The following is a 24,568-nucleotide window of genomic DNA, read 5'->3' as shown; positions in this document are numbered from 1 at the left end:
TCATGGTGGGGTGGCTGTGTGTCAGTACCGGTGTGTTTGGAGTGAGAATCGGTGGTGAAGGTGAACCGATCGGGTGTCGTGGTAGTGAAGAAGAACCGTGCTTCTGGTTTGTAGAGTGCATGTGTCGTGGTTGGGAAAGTCTATTCTCGAGATCTTTCAACTCTAAAAGGAACTGCTCCGGTAGTGTTCGAAAATTTCGTAGCTCTTCGGATGTTGGCATCGAAGGAGACTGAATAACTGACTTCCTTCTATACCCACTCTGTCGTGGAGGAGTTACCATTGCAGGATTTACGTGTTGTGGTCTGAAGGAGAGCGGATTTGTAGTTTGTTTGGTGTCAGGAGGCGAGAGTAGATCGTCGTCAAAACGTGATTGTTTTTTGGAGGTTGCCATGATATCAGCTAGATGGAAGTTGATGGCAAAGTGACAGCAACCGCGTAGTGAAGGAGATAGTAGAAGGTAAGCTGGTGGTGGTTGTGGACGAGATGGATAAGCTAAAACATACAAGTTGATAATCGAAACAAAAGAAACAAGCAGCAATCAGTAACAAGTGATAATGCATATATGTTTCAGGCTAAGACTATCAGCAGGCTAATCAGTGTGATCAATTAGGGAAAAAATGGCAAATACCAACCAGAACGTTTGATACAAACTCAATTGTGAAGAGAGTGTCCCGAAAGAGCAATGTTATTATTTCTATTGGCGCATCCCAAAAAAAACTACCACACTTTCAATGAGAGAAAAGCATAAAAGTAACGTAATGCTTAGCTTCATACTGACTTCAACATGGCATCAATAAGTGCAAGTCACCTTCAGTCAAATATTAAACAACACAAATAAAATCCACTTGCTATGGGAAAAAATAGCTCAAGAGTAAACAAAAATAGTAACTCTCGGGTGAAATGTGATGTGAAAGCACAAACAATCAACGCCAACTTTATCAACAGTAGCAAACCTGAGCTACCAAGTCGGTCATTGTTGTCAATCACAATACACAGTAGTAGAACCAGTAGCGGACGAACAATGCCAATTTACAATGCACAGTAGCAAACTTGTGCTACCAAATCGGTCATTGTTGTCAATCACAATACACAGTAGCAGATAAACGGCTTAACTCTAACGGTGTTAAAACTGAACAATAGTATAACACTCAATTTGACATCTCAAATACAATAGTTCAATTAGGATCAATAGGGGAACTCCTGGCTGGACAGTAGCAGTTAGTAAGTTCTGGAATGTCGCAAATTCCGAGCCGAAAGTCACTGATGCATTTAGCTCACTGTTTACAAATGTCTATTGCTGCAACTTGGCAACAAAAAATATGGCTGACTGCTAAAAAATGTTTCAACAACCGACGACGATCGAAATGGTTTTTGGATGTCTACGTCGATTTGATGACTAAGAGTCCAAACTTTTCTCGCAAGAGTTAGGTTGACACAGAAAAAATCTGCAAAAATGTCAATGTTCACAAAATCAGCAGATGACAACACATTATACCGAATGGTTGTGGATCTTTACGAATGTTCTTGTTGTTCCGCGGTCACTTCTCAATGTAGCTTGGATTTGGCAAATGGGGGGCTCTGTAAGACGGGTCTGTGAAGGGCTCCAAGACGGGGTCCGTGGAGTGCTCCAAGACGGGTCCGTGGAGGGGTCTGTAAGACGGTCCGTTCCCGGTCTCCGGATGCCTCTGCAGCGGCCTCAGGATACCGGATCAGATCGTGGCCCTCAGGGTAGTTGCTTTGGTTGAATGCCAGTACATGTAGGTAAAGAAGTGGCCGTTAGGCTGGAATACTGTAGATCTATGATGGTTTGCTCAAACGGAACAAGCCGATGATGGTCCTCTACCCGGATTCTCCACCATTTGTGGCCCACGGTATTTAATAGGCCAAATAAAGGATAGAGGACACGGCTGTGTTGTTGTTCTTATTATCACGATGTTTATTCTGTAAGTAGAAGACGAAGGAAAGGAAAGCTGTTTACGCGTCTTCTACAAGAATATGAATGACTTTTTAATTAATAAAGGCTAATGCATATTTAGGATATATTTAGATTTAATAAACAAATCAATTAAATTAAAAGGTAAAGGTATTGCTTAAGGCAGAAAACAAATAAAACAAGATGGCGCACGGTTCCCGCCAAAAGCTTGCTGGCGGCCGCCATCTTGAATTATGTGACTCAGTCGACGATAGAGACATCGTAAGTCCAAATAAACAAAATGGACAGACGTTAAAATAATCACGCCTGTGTTGTATATTTACTTAAACATTATTTACAACGAAAGTACGAGATTAAACTGAATTTGGTTGCTTTTCCTGCATATCTCAATATACAGGAAAACAATAATTATCTACAAACTAACGATAAATCACAGTAATATGTACAAGGTAACTCTATTATACATTTGCTCTAGTCACATGTTGTATAAATAAATGAAATAAAGTTATAAGCATAATATATGAAAATAGAAAATCTTTACCTGTAAGTAGAAGACGAAGGAAAGGAAAGCTGTTTACGCGTCTTCTACAAGAATATGAATGACGGCGAAGTATAGTGCGCCGCCAACGGTGTGAAAGCTGATTTGATTTTGGGGTGATTTGCATATATGAATATTTTTAACCAATGGCGTAAGTCTACAATCTATTTTTAGAGGGGGGTATTATTCATACCGGTGACAACTACATGTATACAGTTCTCCGTTGCTCGTCACCAAGTAAGTGTTTATGCTAAAACTTTATTGAGTAATTTCCAATAGTGTCCAGTGCCTTTAAACTCAGCGCAAGCTAAATAAACATAGGAATGGGATCATGCAATGTTTTTTTCTTTTTCTAAGTGCAATATAGGTCATAGTTTTTTATAAAAACCATCGTCCATTTCAAAACCAAAGTCCATTTCTATTCTATTTCTACCTCATGTGGACAAATAAAAAACAAACACAATAATCACGAATTCAAACATTTGGTTTTGGTGAACTTTTGGTGCGGTCGCTAGTCAACCTTGCTTTTATTGTATCTTCTCTTTTTCGATTATCTTTCCTCCGTACCATACAATCCGTGGGTTATCTGTGCATACAAACAAAAGAATAATAATAATTATATTCATATAGAACAAAAACTGTAACAATCACTAAGCAATTCATTAATTCGTTTGCTTCTTCTCGATTCTCTGTAAATTACCATAAATACAAGCAATATTCGTAACAACAAAAACTATAACAACAATAACAATTCTTTAATTCATTTTGTTCCTCTCAATTCTCTATCGATTACCGTAAATACGATTTCCTCAAGATGTGCGACGAGAGTGGTTTGGATAATATGCAATTCATACTCCATTATTATCGGTTAAAGCCATTGGACCCTTCCGGTAAACAGTGTTGTCCAAGGCCCACACTTTGTGTACCACAACTTCTAAATCAAATAACAAACCTGTGAAAATTTAGGCTCAATCGGTCATCGGAGTCGGGAGAAAACAACGGAAAACCCACCCTTGTTTTCGCGCGTTTCGCCGTGTCATGACATGTGTTTGAAATAAATCCGTAATTCTCGTTAACGAGAATTTATATTGTTTTGCTGTTTTCTCAAAAAGTAAAGCATTTCATGGACTAATATTTCAAGAGAAGTCTTTCACCATTGCCTTCTGTAAACCCTGTAAGTTATTTGTAAATCTGTGAACTTTTATTTTTTTTTATGAACCGAAAGGGTCCAATGGCTTTAACATAATATGCAACTTCTTGGCAAATAATTATCATTTTAATGCAAAAATCATATTCCAAGTGATTGGGATGTTTTCATTTTTGTGGCGGAGTCTAGCTTAAGGTAGGCGTTTCGGGCGGTTTCCGTCTTCCATCTACCGTGTTTGGAGATGAGGAAGGGGGGAATGTTTTTTATTATATGCTGCTGTAGCCCCCCCCCCCCCCTCCCCCCCCCCCCCCAATCGGATCTGAGGCTATGGAAAAGTCGGGAACAATGGGCCGGAGGGCTCCGAGTACGATCTCGCGGGTGCGAGTATAACTTAAGGGGTGATAGACGGAGTGAGGCCCTTTTTTAGTGTGTGTCAGCCTCCGTACTGGCAACGACGAATCTGGCGGGTCGTTTAGGGCCGAGAAGTACCGCTCTGTCGCAGCTACGGGGCAGGTTGATTTGAATGTTCTAGAAATCACTACTTCTGACCCCTGTCTGTACTGGTCTGTTTTTGATCTAGGTAGGTGGATTGTTAGGTGGTCGCTGGTTATTTTGCAGTCGTTTCACTTAACTACGGATAGGTCATTGAACCGCAGGAATCCTGCGTACGACACTAGGCAAACAAACATAACTCTTAAATCTGCTAGTGTTGCGTTCTTGTGACCGTGTCGGTCCATGAGTTTTGATAGTATGTCCGGTGTGATGGGTTCTTTTCGGATAGCAGCTGAAGAATGAAGCCGTTTGAACCCTTGGAGAGCGGTTTTCACCATGGGGTTGTCTGTTGGGGAAGGTAAGCCGGCCAGGCTGTGAATCCACTTGATTGCCGCTGTCGCCGATTCGGCGATATACTTTGGTCCGGTGGTTGCCAGTTCGGTAATATACAGCGTGAGTTGGTATGGATTGACTGGGAGTACTACCATGCCGTTCTTTGATGATGCCCAGGTCTCCCACCTTGCCCAGCTAGCTGTGTATTTCTTGTTGGTTGAAGGTGCTGTTGCTGACAGGAGTAGTCTTTGAAGGCTGGTGGTGGCTAGTGTGTGTAGGGCCGGGTCTTGTAGGGAGCTTGCGAGGTTGTTCCAAATGGCTGAAAAAAACTATGAAGGACATGGGCAAAGTATTGGGTTCGTATTGCATGTAAAAAACGCACAAAAGCGTTACAAACGGCAAAGTTTTTGGCGTTCAACAAGCACAATGTAAGGTTTAAGAAAAATACAAATTCTCTCGGCTGGCTGTGTTTAAATAACACTAGTCGTGACGAACACACGTAATAAGATGTTATTTGTACGGTTTGACAATAGCAAAAGAATAGTTCGGTTGTGAATAAACTAGAACAGTCGAGTGTGCACCGGTCTAAATTACCTATTGTAATAAGCGCTCGGTGGCCACGAAAAACCTCCATGAGGAAACGTGGGTGCATTCCGGGTGCTCACGGGGGTGCACTCCCCTGTACCGAATGCTGGATTAACTTGATAACTATTTAAGGATTGGGTCGGGAATGGGTGGGAAAAGGACGTGTGTATGGGTTGACTGTTGAACCGAGGGTGAGCTAAATGCGAACTTGGTTATTTATACTACAGTCAGCGCTGTTATACGTAATACAAAATACCACGACTTCGCACTTGTCGTGCGAAAACGAATAGAAATTCTACTTTCTTCCTCCATTCTTACGTCAGAAAGTCCACTTCTATTCTATTTCTACCTCATGTGGACAAATAAAAAACAAACACAAAAATCACGGATTCAAACATTTGGTTTTGGTGAACTTTTGGTGCGGTCGCTAGTCAACCTTGCTAACGAGGACGCCAAAGAAAGGGTAAAGTAATGTTCTGACGGTGCGTTACAAAATGAACGAAACAGCATACATCAAGTAGCACACTGATTAATCAATAATAGTTAATTGGCCGGCGACAAATTGCCGGTTATGTGGCGAAAAGCCATTCGCAAGCCTCAAATCGGCCATGTCATTCGTTTATTTTATCGATTCTGGCAATAGCCGAGTTCTGAGCAGCAAAAACCTTGCAATGCTTGTTCTGGGGTTGCAGCTATGATCGATGCGCAGAGCTAAGCACAGGAATGTCGGGGTGCTGTTAAATATGGAATTGGGGGTAATCAGAGGTGGAGTGAATGCAATATTCAACAAACGCCAGTCATGAATAGAGCTAAGTAAATGGTTGCCATCAGGGCATATAGTGATGGCCAAAAGTATGCAGAGGTCCATTTGGGAACAATAAGAGTACCGCTACCGAGACAGTAACTGTTTCAGTGTATGGACTATGAGGGAATAGGGTGGGAACAGATAGTTGTTGTCTTTTGACCAATAGTGACAGAAAGCGTCGACCCTTGACGTATTCTTGCACCAGAACCTGGAATTGAATTGCCGTACTTTGTTATTGGTAGGGGAAGCAAAACGATCAGATGTATGTGGTCCCCAGAGATTATCAATGAAAGTGAAGGTGTGAATATCTATTGACCAATCGTCGTAATTGCTTACTCTACTGATGCTGTCGGAAATGCTGTTTAGGTTTCGGGGGATCCATTCTGGAAGAATTACCAGATTGTGCTTAAGGGACAATGAACAAATGGCCAAGGCAAGTTCCTGCAAATCAGGTTTGGTGCTACCGTGAGCAGGGATGCGGGGAACGTTAGCATTATCTGTATACCATCTTACTTTCTCATGTGTGAATTCTACGCATAGGTCTTGTAGCATCTTGTATACGGCTGCTAGTTCGCGCCATGTTGAACTGCGGGACTGTTCGGCTTTTGACCATGAGCCGGAAAGATGTAGGGGGGAACGGCCTGTTGCGTAACCGCCGTAGCCAGTGTCGCTTGCGTCTGAATACACGGCTCGGGATGGGGTATGCTGGTGTTTGATAGAAAAGCCGTTGTATACGTCGAGGTTGGTAAGCCAAAATTGTAGTTCTGCGGCTACGGGGTATGAAATATGGACGCAATCTGACTAGGAATATCTGCCTTCAATAGTGCGGTACATGGCGCGTGTCATAAGGCGGGTAACTGGGCCTAGGGCGAGGCTCATGGAAATTAGTTTGCCTGTGACGCGCGCTAGCGATCTGCCATGGTGATGAGCTAATAATGCGTCGTGAAGAAGCGCTTTTAGCTTTGCAATTTTTGCGGCTGGAACGGAAAATGTGAGTGCGCTGGAATCTATGACGAGGCCCAGGTAAGTGATTGAAGTTTGTGGCTGCCATATGCACTTTGTTTTGCTGGGAACAAAGCCGCTGAGGATAACTGATTCTTTGACAATTACTGAATTACGCAATGCTGAAAGCAGATTGGGGGAAACGATTAAACCATCGTCGATGTACATGGATGAACAAATCCCTTGCGCCCGCCAATGGATAGACTAATGGTCTTGTGAGCTTAGTGAACAAGTAGCACGCGCTTGACAGGCCGAAAGGTAAAACACAGAATTCAAAAAATATCGTAGGGCCATGCTCGAAATGCCAAGCGAAACCTAAATAGGTTTGTTGTGGCGGGAAAATATCTCCATGATGATAACGGGACTCTAAATCAAAACTGGAACAATACTGATCGGAATCCAAAACTTGTGATACGTGCCTGAGGTCTTCATACTTGAACTTTGTTTTGAATATGAATTGGTTTGGGTGGCGGAGATCGAGGACCAGTCTAAGTTTCTTTCCTTTTGCGACGGTAAGAAGGGGGTTACAACAATGGGGTAGTGTGTCCACTTCTGTAATGCAATGTTTTCGTAAGAGTTCTGAAATAGCAGCTTGAATAAATACAGGGTGATCAAAGCTTGATCTATTGTTTTTTGCGTAAAATGGGGGAGGATTCACAACAAACGGGATCTTATAGCCTGATTCGATCACACCAACGACAAATTCGCTGGCTTTTAGAACATTTTTCCAATAAGGAATACATGGTTTGAGTTTACCTTTAACTCCTTCGGGAGCCCCGGACTGGCCCTGGTTGTGTTCCCACTCTCTAGACGTTCCTTGTATCGGTTGGTCTTGGTCCTTGGTGTCCGTGTTGACGCTAGGGAGCTTGTAGGGGAGGGGCAAGATGACCAGACGTGGCCGTGAAGGCCACATTGGAAGCAGGAACGGTTGTCGAGGGGGCTTCGGTATTGACGAAAAAATGGTCGTCGTTGGGCAGGAAAAGCGGCAGGATGCCTGGTAGGAAAAGCAGACATAAGTGGTGCATATCTGCAGGTGGTTGGTTTCTTCTTGGTCGCCGGTCTCTTAGCTGCGGCTGCCTTTTCCGCCTTTTTGATTCGCTTTTCGTCGCTTGAATCTGACGACAGGTCGTCCGCAACGTACTCTTTCACCACGCCCCAGCCTAGCTCCGATCGGTCGGCGATGCGAATCAGCTTATGCCGGTCTTTGACAAGTTTTCGATGTCGGTTAGGGCGGCTTTGGCGCGGTCGATGTCAATGGAGTCGATGCTCTGAATGGCTTGTTCGACCAGGGCGAGAACCTTCTCACAGTGGTTGTACTGCTGCTTATTACCCTCTCTCTTAAAGGTGGGTATGTCTGCCGAGAGCCGCTGTTTCTTACAAGCGCTCTCAACTCGGACATCCAGCGAGTTGGTTAGCGCTTGTATAGCCTGTAGGATTTCTTGATTGCCTTGGTTAGGCTGCTGATTTCCTTCTACGTTCATCATAGTGTAACCGCAATTAAGGTGTGGCAGTTTAAGAATGCGTGTGTGGAACGGTTGAAAATGGACGTGTGTATGGGTTGACTGTTGAACCATTGAACCGAGGGTGAGCTAAATGCGAACTTTGCTATTTATACTATAGTCAGCGCTGTTACGTAATACAAAATACCACGACTTCGCACTTGTCGTGCGAAAACGAATAGAAATTCTACTTGTCTTCCTTCCTCCACATTCTACCTGCAGTACACTCGATTTAATAAGTCTACTTTGTGATTTATCTGCGCGAGTAGGCGTGATTTTTTCATGCGTGACCTCGGTTTGAATACTACTAGTCAAAAGGGCTTCTGAAATTCAGTCTTTTTCGGCCTTTTCTGAAAAGTCTCAACCAAAATAATGTACCAGTAAACTGAAACAAAGAGCATATCTGTCGTTATGTATTAAAAAAATCGGTGCAACTCAAATTTTAAAAAGAGAAATTTGTACGTGAAAAATGGCTTCCAAAACGGAGAAAACAAGTCACAAAAACACGGCAAATTTTCCCGTTATTAACGTCGGCAACAGTCCCCAATTAGTATGTATGGATAGATTATTTCATATTCTACCTACAAATATTAAAAGCGAGACTGGATCGTACCTAGTCCAGTCAGGATACAGCGATTTCCACCGTTAATCCAAACCTCACATTACGAAAAAGTCAACTATTAGACAGAATGGTTTTCCTGCACGGTGATTGGCTGACGATGACATCATCGACTGATATGGCAGCATGCTGATTGCTGTTTTTCGTTGGTATGGTGCTCAGACCACGAAGCCTTAGTTAGTCAATTTACAAAAGCGCCCGTCTATACCATGGGCTGAATGAGGACCATTCAGCTGAAAATGACCGCATTCCAGAAACCCTTTTACCTAGTTAGTATTCAAACCGTGGTCACGCATGAAAAAAGGGTATTTGCTCTATGCATGGGTACGTGTGCGTGAAGGTGACGTCTATACAACCTACACCGACATACCGCCCCCCCCCCCCGCAACCCCGCCCCCAAGCGCACGACATTGCGGTTGAGTCAGAGAATGGTACACAAAAACACCACGCGCCGCCGAACACGGGCGACGCAGTTTTAGTAGTGCTGTACATTCTGAGAATCCTCTGCTGGGCCGGCTGGAAAAACTATCCTTCCTCCTTCGAGTAACGGGCTGTGTGCAGCTACCACATTTCTATTTGGCACTACCATCACGTTAAACAATATCAGTCACTTTTCATTATGTTATAGTAACTGTCCCACACTGAACAAGGTGAAACTGTTGATCAAGTGGGCTTCAACTTGGACTTGGACTGCAACCGAAGACAATACCGTGTCAAAGGAAAGAGGCCACACGCGTAGTACTAGGCGGACAGACGGCAACAGCCATACCACGTATGTACTGTACAATACAAAAACAACATTGATTCTAGTGAACTTGGTCATGGTTCGATAGACCCTTTAAACTGGGGCTCTATGTTTTAGCCACGGAGGAAGTCAGAGCCCAGTTACTTATTGCCAGTTACCGAGTAGGTAGTTCTACCTCCATGGTTCTACATCCATGGTATATGAGACATGATATCGAACGGTAGTTTCTCATGTTGTTTAGACCATGGAGGTAGAATTTAGACAGACCTTACTTCTACAACTATGGGGTTCGCTCCGCTATAGTCTGCACGGGTACGAACCTCAAAAACTGGGTGTTTTTTTTCTTCTTCAGTAATTTATATTGATGACCCTGTTAACAAATTTTAAGTCTGGAATTGAAGTGTTTTGATACCACAATTATAAATATGCAAAACATTGATCGCCACCGACCTACAGGGTCAGCAGATTGGGGAAAAACTAGCCCCCATAAATCGGTCCAATCCACTCCGTATCCTTGGCCCAAGCACCTTTGATATAAAATTCTTCCGCTTTTTGAAAGAAATTAAAAAAACGATCTGCAACGATCATCTGCATCATGAAACATACCGTATGTAATTCTTTTGAAGTTGTAGGTAGCCCTACGCCTAGATTTGTTTTTAAAAACGTCACTCGTGTTGGGTAAAAATCAAATGATTTTTTAGTGTGAACTGTCTCAAAGATCTTGAAAACTTGCTCGTTTTTGGCTGTTCTAATAGTTAGTCGGGTTCCTTCAATTGTAGCAATTATCTGTACCATAATTGATAAGTGGTTATAAGTACCCAACAAACAAAAAAACGAAAGAATTTTTTATAAAATGTGCTGGGCCAAGGATACACAGACAAGATTGTTCACTCATTCAGGCTTATTCGACTATGCAAACTAACATTATTTTTTGTCCTCAAAGCGAAATAAAAAATGGCCGTGGTGGGAGATCTGTTTTTTCTTAACTAAGGAGAAGTACACGGTCACGCGATGTGCAATTAATGCAACAACGGCTTTTACATGTTAACAAAATTATAACATGTTGGTTGTATAGATCAGTGCACTAAAAATGATGTAGGCCTGTTACTATTGTCAACTAACAAAAGAAGATCGGCCGTTGATGGGAACGCTGATTTTTTTCTCCCTATTGTTTTTCCCAAAAAAATTTCCTATGGGTAAATCTGATTTTAATTAACATTTAGAAGATCTCCATAGCAAAATTCTCTCTCTGCATCTGTTTACAATCCTTTATTGTTCTTTTTTTTTAAATTATGGCTGACATTTTATTGGGTCTCAGTCCCCTGCAGCCTGGCCGTAACGTGGAGTATACCCACACTCGCATACCCCCCCCCCAAAAAAAAAAAAATAAATAAATAAATAAACAAATAAAATAAAAATAAGAATCCCTGCTTATCCGTGGAATACGCTTGACGTAAGCTCGGAATTCACTGCTTCCGTAAGCGCCAAGTTCTTTGCTTACGGTAAGCAGAGCCATGACATTAACCCTGCACATGCCTGGCGGCAATTTTTTCCTAATTTTTTTTAAGGATCCCTTTGTTAAAAAAAAACAATTTAGAAGAAACATCTTTCCCATTAAAAGTACTAAAGACATTGGCAAATTCATTATACCCAAAAAAATGCTGCCTGATGGGGATGGCGCGGTATTTCATTCTGGAAAAAAAAAATCACGCCCCCCCCCGTTTAGAAAATCCTGGATCCGCCCCTAGGAACGTATAGTCGTACATGTCATACAGTACACACGAGCGACCTATATTTGCGATCGTTATTTTCTGGGCGGGCACAGTGATGTCATTTCATATGATTTCATTTTATTAGCATCACATTTCGTGGCCGACAGGACGTGATTTACAATAATTAAATAGAAATAAACAGTAAAATAATATTAAGAAAATGTAAACTAGGATTAAATACGTTGTTAAAAAACACACATGTACAGGACTGGGGGAATAACAGCACTATAAAAACAGCCGGGACTTTTACAATAAGAAACTAGACATTAGGTGTTTGTGAACAAACACAAAGCTGTTCCGTGTTCTTCTGCTTGGATTATGAGCTAAAATGACCAAGAAGTCTATAACTGAAAAAAAATACGAAAATGCTGAATAGTGCCTGAGTTATGGAGTTATGTAGAGGTCGACATGGGGGTAGTGGTAACCTAATGCTAATCTCAAATGCCAAAGGAGTCTCTAACTGAAAAAAGTTTGAAATCGATATTGGCCCACTTTGGGTTGACCCGGAAGTAGAGGTCAAGTTGAGGTCACGGTTTTTTGCAATTTATCTCCAATCCCCAAGGAGTCTATTACTACCAACAGTCTAAAAATCAGCCGTGTACTTCTTGAGATATGGTCCCACTTCCGGTTTACCCAGAAGTAGAGGTCAACTTGAGGTCACGGTTTTTCAAAGTTTATTTTTAACGCCTTAGGGGTCTTAAACTTAAAAAAGTTTGAAAATCGGTTGTACAGTACTTGAGGTCATGGTTTTTCAAAATTAATCTAATCTCCAATCCCCAAGGGGTTTATAACTACAAACAGTCTGTTAAACGGCCGTGTACTTCTTCAGATATGGTGCTACAAAGATCTCCCAATTAAATATGGAAATATGGGTCACGTGGTTAATTAATTACGAATTTTAACATTTTTTTGGTCGTTTGTTTGATGTTTGATCTAGTACAAGTTGATTTCACAGAACTCTTAACCACCAAACTCTGCGCTTATGATCACCTTTTTTCGCCTACTGTGTTTTTTAACATCATCATGTCATGCATGCACACAGGTTATGGCTAACAATTGAGAAAAAGAAAAGGCAACACTATCGATATAAAGATAAGAATCAAACTTAAATATTACAAAAAGAAATATATGTTTAGTTTTGGGGGATAAACAAAACAATTCGGACGGAGATTCGAACTCGCAATTTTCAGATGTGTAGTCGCGACTGATGACCTCTAGGCTAGAAGGGCACGATGCAAAATGGTGGGTTTTTACATGTGTATCAACAGAGGGGATTATGATCCGGCAAAATAATTCTCGTTTCATGATTTTGCGACCATTGTCACTAAATATGAACTGCTAACGCCTATAACTATTAAGTAGGGTTGAAATGTAGTATTAGATGCCTTTAGGGTTTTTTGACGACGACGTCGATGTCGTCAAAAAACCTTTCTAATTACGCACGTTCGTTTTAACGACAACCCATGCACAGAGTAATTGGTCCAGAACGCGGTTAGAAAAACAAGGACAAATTTAACGCACGTTCTAACGAAAATCCTAAACCTCCGTACGTTGTGCGTGTACAGAGTAATGTGTCCAGATCGCGGGTAGGAAACAAAATAGTATAGACTCCTCTCAAGGAGTCAACAACTCAAAAAGGTACTGTCGCAGAGTGGACCCTTGCGCCACTCTACTCAGACCAATATCATACATAAAACCCAGACACAAGAATGGAACACAGTGACACCAGATTAGAAATAATCGGTGACGGTGCAAAAACCCAAAGTACAACTCAACAAAGAAACCACCCACGCGCGACTCCTGCCTACCTTAGGGTGACGCTGCAAAGGTCACACGGTACAGACCGAGTGCTATATAAAATACATATATTTAATATAAGTAAATACTCAACCCAACGTTTTGCCATCAAATGAGACATAGATATAAACATGTACAAATAGAAACGTATCCGGACGTGTTCCATAACGAGGTGGGGCAGACATATTCGATTAAACCCAAAACGACAGAGCTGGACTAAGGACAAAGGACACCCACCTTTTTATCTCTTCCGCTACGTCTTGTCAGACGTAGAGGAATCTGCCCCTTGGTTTTCACTTCGTGAAAATACAAACGAGCCGTGTACGTCTCGTTTGCGCTTTTTGCGGTGTCTTCGTGGCACTAACCACAAACACACCCGCACAATCCACCGTCACGCGACGGCAGGTAGCCGAGTAACACGGTTGCTCGGCAACCTGGGTAGAGCAACCACCAGTGTTGCTCTACCCAAATGCGGTCGGCGTTTTCATGCATTTTCTGCGGGCGGCGCGTTGCTCTACCCAAATGCGGTCGGCGTTCCTGTGACACTACTACTAACAACTCAAAGAGGTACTGTCGCAGAGTGGACCCTTGCGCCACTCTACTCAGACCAATATCATACATAAAACCCAGACACAAGAATGGAACACAGTGACACCAGATTAGAAATAATAAAGAAACTACAATTTAATAGAAGTACCCCACAATAATTTAGCTTTAACAATCTTCCAGTTTTGCACCTTTGAATTCTCCACAGCTTAGGGCAATCCGTACAATATGAATTTCATGCATAAGTAAATAAGTTTACATTCAGACTTTAATACAATGAAAGTTCCCCTAAATAAATAAACAAACAGCAGAAAGACGACATAGAATTTGTAGTACGGCTGATTAAGTCTCGAGAATAAGTTCGCTCAGAAGAGTGGACCCCCGTCCCCTTGTCACCATCGGTAGCCCCACGTAAATCTTCCCGCTGAAGGTTGACCACGCCCCAGAGGACCGTTCAGACCAAGTGTGGTTTAGTGTCACGGGAACTCCTGTAAATGTTACATTATAGGAAACCCTTTACTACAAACAATTCTATTTAAACCCGGTAAAGCTACGCCTTCACAAATTTCACAATGGCCATACCCAAAAGATCAGTTAAACAAAAACAATAGAACCTTTTAGGCAAACAATAATCAACTTTTAGGCAAACAATAGTCAATGGCTGCACGCATTTTAGAACAAGGGACATTTAGTGAATAACCCATGGCTTGATTAAATCCCAGTAAAATTAGTTTAAAGTTACTCACAATGCCTTTGGCTTCGACACCGCTTATTCTTGGGTCCGAGATTCCCGGGAGGATTTGCGTTGCTGATGGGCCTTAAAACACCCGCCGGACCCCTACCCGTGCTAGACGGGTCGACACGACACAGCCTCAACGCTGGCCTAGCTGTCCGCTGGTTCACACCCAAACAGTACCCTTCTCAGCACCCGCAACGCAAATCTCAAAAACAATATAAAATTCCTGTGGTTTTATAGTGTACTCTACGAAACCCATTACAAAAGCAGCCCAAATGCATGACGGGACATTCCAACCATAGCGATTCAAAGAATTATTGCCCCTCCCATGCTATGCCTATAACAATGCACATTAACTATCAGCCATTTAAAGAAGTAATTTTCCCACATACTGTTACAGGTACATACTGTGTTGTATTACCAAAGAGAATATTTCACAATAACATGAAAGTGACTGCATCAAGTTTACAAATAAAAAATTCAAATGAAGACCACGTGGTTAAATTTTAAAACTTTTTTGTTAGAGTAAAGCTTATGTTCTAAGCTTCAATTTGATATATGATTTAACTATTTTATCCTCATACTTTAGGAGACGGGGCCTGAACAAAAACGCTGTACAAACGCGATTGGGTTTTAGGCGGAAACAAAGAATAATAATAATAGTAATAATAATAATAATAATAATAATAATAATAATAATAATAATAATAATAATAATAATAATAATAATGATAATGATAATGATAATGATAATGATAATGATAATGATAATGATAATGATAATGATAATGATAATGATAATGATAATGATAATGATAATGATAATGATAATGATAATGATAATGATAATGATAATGATAATGATAATGATAATGATAATGATAATGATAATGATAATGATAATGATAATGATAATGATAATGATAATGATAATGATAATGATAATGATAATGATAATGATAATGATAATGATAATGATAATGATAATGATAATGATAATGATAATGATAATGATAATGATAATGATAATGATAATGATAATGATAATGAACTAGACATTAGGTGTTTGTGAACAAACACAAAGCTGTTCCGTGTTTTTTTTTATTGGATTATGTACTAAAATGACCAAGGAGTCTATAACTGAAAACAAGTTTGAACATCTTGAATAGTGTATTGAGTTATAGTGCCACTTCCGGTTGACCCTGAAGTAGAGGTCGACATGGGGTGACAGTAACCTATGGCTAATCTCCAATGCCAAAGGAGTCTATAACTGAAAAAAGTTTGAAAATCGATATTGTCCCATTTTGGATTGACCTAGAAGTAGAGGTCAAGTTGAGGTCACGGGTTTTGCAATTCATCTCCAATCCCAAGGAGTCTATAACTACCATCAGTCTAAAAATCGGCCGTGTACTTCTTGAGATATGGTTCTACTTCCGGTTGACCCCGAATTAGAGGTCACCTTAAGGTCACTGTTTTTCAAAGTATATTTTTAACGCCTTAGGGGTCTAAAACTGAAAAAGTTTGAAAATCGGTTGTACAGCACTTGAGATATGGTCCCACTTCCGGTTGACCTGGAAGTAGAGGTCAACTCGAGGTCACGGTTTTTCAAACTTAATCTAATCTCCAATCCCCAAGGAGTCAATAACTACAAACAGTCTGTTAAACGGCCGTGTACTTCTTGAGATATGGTGCTACAAAGATTTCCCAATTAAATATGCAAATATGGGTCATGTGGTTAATTAACTACGATTTTTAAAAATGTTTGGGGTCGGTGGTTTGATGTTTGATCGTGTACGATTTGAGTTCACAGAACTCTTAACCACCAAACTCTGCGCTTATTTATGATCACCATTTTCCGCTTACTGTGTTTTTCAAACATCATCGTGTCATGCATCATCCACCAGTTGTGCTAACAATTGAGAAAAAGAAAAGGCAACACCATCGATATAAAGATAAGAATCTAACTTAAATATCACAACAAGAAATATTTTTTTAGTTTTGGGGGATACACAAATTGTGCGGTCGTTCGGAGATTCGAACACGCAACCATCAGTTACGTTACCGCGACTGATGACCACTAGGCTACAAAGGCCAATACACATCTGAGGGTTTACATGTGTTTTTATATCAACAGAGGGGATTATGATCCGGCGAAATAATTTGGGAACATTGTCAGTAAATATGAACTGCTAATGCCTATTACTATAGGGTCTCTTAGCTGCGGCTGCTTTTTCCGCCTTTTTGATTCGCTTTTCGTCGCTTGAATCTGACGACAGGTCGTCCGCAACGTACTCTTTCACCACGCCCCAGCCTAGCTCCGATCGGTCGGCGATGCGAATCAGCTTATGCCGGTCTTTGACAAGTTTTTCGATGTCGGTTAGGGCGGCTTTGGCGCGGTCGATGTCAATGGAGTCGATGCTCTGAATGGCTTGTTCGACCAGGGCGAGAACCTTCTCACAGTGGTTGTACTGCTGCTTATTACCCTCTCTCTTAAAGGTGGGTATGTCTGCCGAGAGCCGCTGTTTCTTACAAGCGCTCTCAACTCGGACATCCAGCGAGTTGGTTAGCGCTTGTATAGCCTGTAGGATTTCTTGATTGCCTTGGTTAGGCTGCTGATTTCCTTCTACGTTCATCATAGTGTAACCGCAATTAAGGTGTGGCAGTTTAAGAATGCGTGTGTGGAACGGTTAAAAATGGACGTGTGTATGGGTTGACTGTTGAACCATTGAACCGAGGGTGAGCTAAATGCGAACTTTGCTATTTATACTATAGTCAGCGCTGGTACGTAATACAAAATACCACGACTTCGCACTTGTCGTGCGAAAACGAATAGAAATTCTACTTGTCTTCCTTCCTCCACATTCTACCTGCAGTACACTCGATTTAATAAGTCTACTTTGTGATTTATCTGCGCGAGTAGGCGTGATTTTTTCATGCGTGACCTCGGTTTGAATACTAACTAGTCAAAAGGGCTTCTGAAATTCAGTCTTTTTCGGCCTTTTCTGAAAAGTCTCAACCAAAAAAATGTACCAGTAAACTGAAACAAAGAGCATATCTGTCGTTACGTATTAAAAAAATCGGTGCAACTCAAATTTTAAAAAGAGAAATTTGTACGTGAAAAATGGCTTCCAAAACGGAGAAAACAAGTCACAAAAACACGGCAAATTTTCCCGTTATTAACGTCGGCAACAGTCCCGAATTAGTATGTATGGATAGATTATTTTATATTCTACCTAAAAATATTAAAAGCGAGACCGGATCGTACCTAGTCCAGTCAGGATACAGCGATTTCCACCGTTAATCCAAACCTCACATTACGAAAAAGTCAACTATTAGACAGAATGGTTTTCCTGCACGGTGATTGGCTGACGATGACATCATCGACTGATATGGCAGCACGCTGATTGCTGTTTTTCGTTGGTATGGTACTCAGACCACGAAGCCTTAGTTAGTCAATTTACAAAAGCGCCCGTCTATACCATGGGCTGAATGAGGACCATTCAGCTGAAAATGACCGCATTCCAGAAACCCTTTTACCTAGTTAGTATTCAAACCGTGGTCACGCATGAAAAAAGGGTATTTGCTCTATGCATGGGTACGTGTGCGTGAAGGTGACGTCTGTACAACCTACACCGACATACCGCCCCCCCCTCTCCCGCTACCCCGCCCCAAGCGCACGACATTGCGGTTGAGTCAGAGAATGGTACACAAAAACACCACGCGCCGCCGAACACGGGCGACGCAGTTTTAGTAGTGCTGTACATTCTGAGAATCCTCTGCTGGGCCGGCTTGAAAAACTATCCTTCCTCCTTCGAGTAACGGGCTGTGTGCAGCTACCACATTTCTATTTGGCACTACCATCACGTTAAACAATATCAGTCACTTGTTACTATGTATAGTAACTGTCCCACACTGAACAAGGTGAAACTGTTGATCAAGTGGGCTTCAACTTGGACTTGGACTGCAACTGAAGACAATACCGTGTCAAAGGAAACAGGGCCACACGCGTAGTACTAGGCGGACAGACGGCAACAGCCATACCACGTATGTACTGTACAATACAAAAACAACATTGATTCTAGTGAACTTGGTCATGGTTCGACAGACCCTTTAAACTGGGGGCTCTATGTTTTAGCCACGGAGGAAGTCAGAGCCCAGTTACTTATTGCCAGTTACCGAGTAGGTAGTTCTACCTCCATGGTTCTACATCCATGGTATATGAGGCATGATATCGAACGGTAGTTTCTCATGTTGTTTAGACCATGGAGGTAGAATTTAGACAGACCTTACTTCTACAACTATGGGGTTCGCTCCGCTATAGTCTGCACGGATACGAACCACAAAAACTGGGTGTTTTTTCTTCTTCTTCAGTAATTTATGTTGATGACCCTGTTAACAAATTTTAAGTCTGGAACTGAAGTGTTTTGATACCACAATTATAAATATGCAAAACTTTGATCGCCACCGACCTACAGGGTCAGCAGATTGGGGAAAAACTAGCCCCCATAAATCGGTCCAATCCACTCCGTATCCTTGGCCCAAGCACCTTTGATATTAAATTCTTCCGCTTTTTGAAAGAAATTAAAAAAACGATCTGCAACGATCATCTGCATCATGAAACATACCGTATATAATTCTTTTGAAGTTGTAGATTACGCCTAGATTTACGCCTAGATTTACGCCTAGATTTACGCCCTACGCCTAGATTTGTTTTTAAAAACGTCACTCGTGTTGGGTAAAAATCAAATGATTTTTTAGTTTGAACTGTCTCAAAGATCTTGAAAACTTGCTCGTTTTTGGCTGTTCTTATAGTTAGTCGGGTTCCTTCAGTTGTAGCAATTATCTGTACCATGATTGACAAGTGGTTATGAGTACCCGACAAAAAAAAAACCGAAAGAATTTTTTATAAAATGTGCTGGGCCAAGGATACGGAGTGGATTGGACAAATTTATAGGCCTAAGGAAAAACATGACATTCACGGTACATTCTTATAGGTTTTACTCCCCATTGTATTTTCCCCTTCTTACTCGGCATTCATCCGTAATCAAGACAGCTTAACTTTGCTTTATTCAAACACAGACAAAATTGTTCACCCATTCAGGATTATTCGACTGTGCAAACTAACATTATTTTTTGTCACCAAAGCGAAATAAAAAATGGCCGTGGTTGTATAGATCAGTGCACTAAAAATGATGTAGGCCTGTTACAGAACAATTGTCAACTAACAAAAGAAGATCGGCCGTTGATGGGAACGCTGATTTTTTTCTCCCTGTTGTTTTTCCCCCAAAAATTTCCTATGGGTAAATCTGATTTTAATTAACATTTAGAAGATCTCCATAGCAAAATTATGCTCTATTCTCTCTCTGCATCTGTTTACAATCCTTTATTGTTTTTTTTTTTTTTAAATCATGGCTGACATTTTATTGGGTCTCAGTCCCCTGCAGCCTGGCCGTAACGTGGAGTATACCCACACTCGCATACCCCCCCCCCCCAAAAAAAAAATAAATAAATAAATAAATAAATAAAATAAAAATAAGAATCCCTGCTTATCCGTGGAGTACGCTTGACGTAAGCTCGGAATTCACTGTTTCCGTAAGCGCCAAGCAGAGCCATGACATTAACCCTGCACATGACTGTCGGCAATTTTTTCCAAATTTTTTTTAAGGATCCCTTTGTTAAAAAAAAAACGATTTAGAAGAAACAACTTTCCCATTGAAAGTACTAAAGACATTGGCAATTTCATAATACCCCCCAAAAATGCTGCCTGATGGGGATGGCGCGGTATTTCATACTGGAAAAAAATCACGCCCCCCCCCCCCGTTTAGAAAATCCTGGATCCGCCCCTAGGAACGTATAGTCGTACATGTCATACAGTACACACGAGCGACCTATATTTGCGATCGTTATTTTCTGGGCGGGCACAGTGATGTCATTTCATATGATTTCATTTTATTAGCATCACATTTCGTGGCCGACAGGACGTGATTTACAATAATTAAATAGAAATAAACGGTAAAATAATATTAAGAAAATGTAAACTAGGATTAAATACGTTGTTAAAAAACACACATGTACAGGACTGGGGGAATAATAGCACTATAAAAACAGCCGGGACGTTTACAATAAGAAACTAGACATTAGGTGTTTGTGAACAAAAACAAAGCTGTTCCGTGTTCTTCTGCTTGGATTATGAGCTAAAAAGACAAAAATGCTGAATAGTGTCCTGAGTTATGGTGCCACTTCCGGTTGACCCGGAAGTAGAGATCGACATGGGGGTAGTGGTAACCTAATGCTAATCTCAAATGCCAAAGGAGTCTCTAACTGAAAAAAGTTTGAAATCGATATATTCGCCCACTTTGGGTTGACCCGGAAGTAAAGGTCAAGTTGAGGTCACGGTTTTTTGCAATTTATCTCCAATCCCCAAGGAGTCTATAACTACCAACAGTCTAAAAGTCGGCCGTGTACTTCTTGAGATATGGTCCCACTTCCGGTTGACCCAGAAACAGAGGTCAACTTGAGGTCACGGTTTTTCAAAGTTTATTTTTAACGCCTTAGGGGTCTTAAACTTAAAAAAGTTTGAAAATCGGTTGTACAGTACTTGAGATATGGTCCCACTTCCATTTGACCCGGAAGTAGAGGTCAATTTGAGGTCATGGTTTTTCAAAATTAATCTAATCTCCAATCCCCAAGGGGTTTATAACTACAAACAGTCTGTTAAACGGCCGTGTACTTCTTCAGATATGGTGCTACAAAGATCTCCCAATTAAATATGGAAATATGGGTCACGTGGTTAATTAATTACGAATTTTAACATTTTTTGTGGTCTTTGGTTTGATGTTTGATCTAGTACAAGTTGATTTCACAGAACTCTTAACCACCAAACTCTGCGCTTATGATCACCTTTTTTCGCCTACTGTGTTTTTTAACATCATCATGTCATGCATGCACACAGGTTATGGCTAACAATTGAGAAAAAGAAAAGGCAACACTATCGATATAAAGATAAGAATCAAACTTAAATATTACAAAAAGAAATATATGTTTAGTTTTGGGGGATAAACAAAACAATTCGGACGGAGATTCGAACTCGCAATTTTCAGATGTGTAGTCGCGACTGATGACCTCTAGGCTAGAAGGGCACGATGCAAAAATGGTGGGTTTTCACATGTGTATCAACAGAGGGGATTATGATCCGGCGAAATAATTCTCGTTTCATGATTTTGCGACCATTGTCACTAAATATGAACTGCTAACGCCTAAAACTATTAAGTAGGGTTGAAATGTAGTATTAGATGCCTTTAGGGTTTTTTGACGACGACGTCGATGTCGTCAAAAAACCTTTCTAATTACGCACGTTCGTTTTAACGACAACCCATGCACAGAGTAATTGGTCCAGAACGCGGTTAGAAAAACAAGGACAAATTTAACGCACGTTCTAACGAAAATCCTAAACCTCCGTACGTTGTGCGTGTACCGAGTAATGTGTCCAGAACGCGGGTAGGAAACAAAATAGTATAGACTCCTCTCAAGAAGTCAACAACAGTAGTAGTGTCACAGGAACGCCGACCGCATTTGGGTAGAACAACGCGCCTCCCGCACAAAATGCATGAAAACGCCGACCGCATTTGGGTAGAGCAACACTGGTGGTTGCTCTACCCAGGTTGCCGAGCAACCGTGTTACTCGGCTACCTGCCGTCGCGTGACGGTGGATTGTGGGGGTGTGTTTGTGGTTAGTGCCACGAAGTGGCGAGTCGGCCGGCCCACGGCAGTATTGGGGTAGGCCCGAAGGGTCGACGCGTGAACATGATGCATGGCATCATGTTGCGCGGGGTAAGACACCGCAAGAAGCGCAAACGAGACGTACACGGCTCGTTTGTATTTTCACGAAGTGAAAACCAAGGGGCAGATTCCTCTACGTAGCGGAAGAGATAAAAAGGTGGGTGTCCTTTGTCCTTAGTCCAGCTCTGTCGTTTTGGGTTTAATCGAATATGTCTGCCCCACCTCGTTATGGAACACGTCCGGATACGTTTCTAATTGTACATGTTTATATCTATGTCTCATTTGATGGCAAAACGTTGGGTTGAGTATTTACTTATATTAAATATATGTATTTTATATAGCACTCGGTCTGTACCGTGTGACTTTTGCAGCGTCACCCTAAGGTAGGCAGAGTCGCGCGTGGGTGGTTTAAATATTGTGTGTGTACATTACAGTAATAGTATCATATTGAATATAGTTAAATACTTTATTGGAAAATACGAAGGGTGCTGATTCTACAGAAGCAATTTAGCGTTGCAACCAAAGACCGACGATATATAAACATGTTTTTTTTTTTTTTTATATTTTCTTTTATATATATTACACATACAATGATTTAAACTTTTGACGACACCACCGGTGATCTACACTACTTTTCAGAAATAAGAGCCCCAAAGTGTGGGTACAGCCGAGTTAGCCATCGAGAAAAAGGATTAAATGCTTAGTTTGTTTTGCATTGACCCCCCCCCCCCTGTTTGTTGGTTGGTAGGCCTAAGCAGTTTGCAATACAACAGATAATTTTCTAAGCGTACGTTTCTGTACGGACTAATAAACTTACGGTGCATATCCAGGATATAGGTCTCTGCAAACGATCATATTTCCATCGTTCTCTACAAAGATTAAACGTTAAATAGAGTTATGGTGTCATAATATAATCTAATAATTACTATCCTAATCTGTAATTGCCAGTGGCCTTTTCACTTCGTGTACAAACAAAAAGACCGGTGCATGGTTTACGTGAAAACCTCAACGCCCTTGATCACTGAGCCTTATCTGGTAGTTAATAGATGACGTCACAACTGATTGGTCTACCAGCCAAACGTGCCAGTTCTTGTTCCCCATACAGTGGAGCTATCTTTGTTTTCTATAACTCTATAACTCAAAGCCCAAACAACAAGTTCGCTCAGGAGAGTGGACCCCGTCCCTTGTCACCATCGGTAGCCCCACGTAAATCTTCCCGCTGAAGGTTGACCACGCCCCAGAGGACCGTTCAGACCAAGTGTGGTTTAGTGTCACGGGAACTCCTGTAAATGTTACATTATAGGAAACCCTTTACTACAAACAATTCTATTTAAACCCGGTAAGGCTACGCCTTCACAAATTTCACAATGGCCATACCCAAAAGATCAATTAAACAAAAACAATAGAACCTTTTAGGCAAACAATAATCAACTTTTAGGCAAACAACAGTCAATGGCTGCATGCATTTTAGAACAAGGGACATTTGGTGAATAACCCATGGCTTGGTTAAATCCCAGTAAAATTAGTTTAAAGTTACTCACAATGCCTTTGGCTTCGACACCGCTTATCCTTAGGTCCGAGATTCCCGGGAGGATTTGCGTTGCTGATGGGCCTTAAAACACCCGCCGGACCCCTACTCGTGCTAGACGGGTCGACACGACACAGCCTCAACGCTGGCCTAGGTGTCCGCTGGTTCACACCCAAACAGTACCCTTCTCAGCACCCGCAACGCAAATCTCAACCACAATATAAAATTCCTTTGGTTTTATAGTGTACTCTACGAAACCCATTACAAAAGCAGCCCAAATGCATGACGGGACATTCCAACCATAGCGATTCAAAGAATTATTGCCCCTCCCATGCTATGTCTATAACAATGCACATTAACTATCAGCCATTTAAAGAAGTAATTTTCCCACATACTGTTACAGGTACAAACTGTGTTGTATTACCAAAGAGAATATTTCACAATAACATGAAAGTGACTGCATCAAGTTTACAAATAAAAAATTCAAATGAAGACCACATGGTTAAATTTTAAAACTTTTTTGTTAGAGTAAAGCTTATGTTCTAAGCTTCAATTTGATATATGATTTAACTATTTTATCCTCATACTTTAGGAGACGGGGCCTGAACAAAAACGCTGTACAAACGCTATGGGGTTTTAGGCGGAAACAGTGTCAAAGGCTTTCTTGAAGTCGATGAAGGTGATGACACCGATATGTTCTTGTCCCTGAATC

General features: G+C 41.3%; 1 protein-coding gene and 1 pseudogene across 1 annotated transcript in view; one reads left to right on the top strand and one right to left on the bottom strand.

The window, feature by feature from the left end:
* Positions 1 to 3,021: 3,021 nt before the first annotated feature.
* Positions 3,022 to 8,319, bottom strand: LOC139948397 (uncharacterized; annotated as a pseudogene).
* Positions 8,320 to 9,461: 1,142 nt separating this feature from the next.
* The window catches only part of LOC139948325 (uncharacterized), a 161,774-nt gene continuing 146,667 nt past the window's right edge, over positions 9,462 to 24,568 (top strand). The window contains exon 1 of the mRNA XM_071946451.1: positions 9,462 to 9,725. The gene's annotated coding sequence lies outside the window, so the exon portion shown is untranslated. The remainder of the gene's footprint in view (positions 9,726 to 24,568) is intronic.

Source organism: Asterias amurensis, chromosome 15, assembly GCF_032118995.1.
Source record: "Asterias amurensis chromosome 15, ASM3211899v1".
Taxonomy (NCBI): domain Eukaryota; kingdom Metazoa; phylum Echinodermata; class Asteroidea; order Forcipulatida; family Asteriidae; genus Asterias; species Asterias amurensis.
Note: the sequence above shows the minus strand (reverse complement) of the source record. Positions and strands in the feature narration are given on the sequence as shown.